This window comes from Sinocyclocheilus anshuiensis, unplaced genomic scaffold (genome assembly GCF_001515605.1).
Source record: "Sinocyclocheilus anshuiensis isolate Anshui unplaced genomic scaffold, SAMN03320099.WGS_v1.1 scaffold230, whole genome shotgun sequence".
NCBI classification, from domain to species: Eukaryota; Metazoa; Chordata; class Actinopteri; order Cypriniformes; family Cyprinidae; genus Sinocyclocheilus; species Sinocyclocheilus anshuiensis.
In genome coordinates, this window is record NW_015546034.1 from 652,032 (window position 1) to 654,379 (window position 2,348).

Here is a 2,348-nt window from a genome sequence, read left to right on the forward strand (position 1 = left end):
TAATCTCAAGGCTTTTAAAACGGTTAATTTATTTAATTCATTTTGCTAAATCTTTCGTTTTGTATTATTTATTTGTTGTTACATACGTCTATAAATGGTGCTTTGCATGTAATGTCACCTCTGCTGAAAATTTAGCTTTAATCATAGCATAAAATATATTCAAATAGAAAGCAGTTATTTTAAATTGTAAAAATATTTCACAATATTTTTATACTGATTTTGCTGTATTTTGCATCAAATAAATGCAGGCTTGGTGAGCAGAAGAGAATTCTTTAAAAAAAAATTTTTTTTTTTTTTAGTAATGTTGATATTCTCTGTATTTTTATATTTGGTACCTTGGCATTAATAAAAAATAAATAAATAAGCACAAAACACATCGCTAGTTTGTCGTGCTGAGTGTTTCCATCCATCTCGATGGTCACGGTTGAGGCGATGTGTTTTTATTACAGCAATAAGCCAACATTAGCTTAGTAATTTAACCGTTGGTTGGTTAGTAATGTATTAGTGTATACATTTACTAATTAAAGGTATGGTATTTGTTTAAATTAAATACATATATATATATATATATATTTTTTTTTTTTCCACTGACAAACTGTGGTGTAAAACACTGTATATTTAACACTTGCCGTTGATAACTTTGATGTAATGGCTCTTTGCTAGCTAATACATTAGCATTGCTGAGCTGGTTAATCTTCAAATAATAAGATACGACAATAAATCCTAAACGTTTAAAAGTGCTTTAAATAGGAATAAAGAAGCTTGAAATGCATTGCTTACCTGTTGTTTTTCGTAACTCTTTGAGTGAGCTCAGCTCAGCTGTGACTGGACGGGCTGACGTCACGGGACTGACTAGATAAGGGGCGCGTTTTTGAATCTTTTTAGGAAACACGCTAAAAATATACGTATATTTTGCCATAAGTAAAAGTTATTACATTGTAGGCTTTATATGAAAGACTTATGTACACTGAAAAAAATGATTAATTTTCTTTAAGGCAAGTGGTTGCAAACAATTTATTTTATCTACATTTAAAAAAAAAAAAAGTTTAAATTTGACAATATATATATGATAAATATATATATACAAAATATATATGATAAACAAATCAATTTTTTTTATTTAAATGTAGCTAAAATAAATTGATTGCAACCACTTTCCTTAAAAAAAAATGTAGTAAATTCAATTTATATTTTCTTCCCCCAGTGAAATATAGTAAATATTAGTAAATATTGGTGGATTTAAAATATATATAAATATATAAATAGTAAGTATATTTACTATTGTTTATGTATTTATTTGATTAGCTTTTAATTAGTTATAATTGTCACAGATCGGCCAGGCTCAGCCACCTCCCAATCACAGCGAGCACCATCACCTGGGTACTGATCACACGCACCTGTCACAAATCTGCAATCATCATCAGCTCCCCTTCAAAAGCACACACCTCACTTCACTCCAGTGTCCGGTCTCATTTCAAAGAAGTGGACTCTCTCTCTATGCTATCCGGGAGATACATTGAAAGACTTACCTTCCTGTTATACTTACCTCCTGTGTTTCCTCCAGTGTGTTCTCCTGTGTTCCATTCCCTTGTCCGTTCCAGTCATCAGCTCCGTGGAAACTCTGTGTACTCTTCAACTGAGCTGTGTGCAGTCCTCTGTCTCCCTTCCACAATCTCCTGTGAGGACCAAATACGGTGTTACTCCCCTCATCTTCCTTAAAGACTGATATTAAGCTCCAATACTCACCTGCCCGAACCATCCACACCACTTGCTGAAAATAAACATTATTGTATTTTTCTAATCCTCTGTGTGAGTCTCCTTCCGTAACAGAAGACCGGACCACAAAGGATTCAGCAAGATGAGTGCACCCGACCCGTTCCAGGAGATCGTGGATGCCCTCAAACGGATACTCACCCCTGCCATTGTCACACCACCTGTCACGCCCGTCACCAACGCCGCTTCCTCTTCCACGACAGTATTTACCGGTCCCATGGCCAGCCCAGCGCCCTTCTCTGGCTCGGCGGAGGAGTGCAACGGATTTGATGTTTAGAGATCGGCCTTCTCTGGAATCGAGAGGGAGAGTTCATGTGGTTTAACAAGGAAATCAATGAGCAATGTGTGCTATTGTGGTTAGTTAATCAGCTGTGTTTTTCAGCAGTTCACTGGAAACAGTTATGGCTTACTCATATATATATATATATATATATATATACATATAAAGTTTTTTGAACACTAAGATTTTTTATGTTTTTTTAAAGACGTCTCTTTATTTTTATTTATTAATTTGTTTATCGTTTATTTAAAAAAATTTTGAAATGTTACAAAAGCTTTTTATCTCAGATAAATGC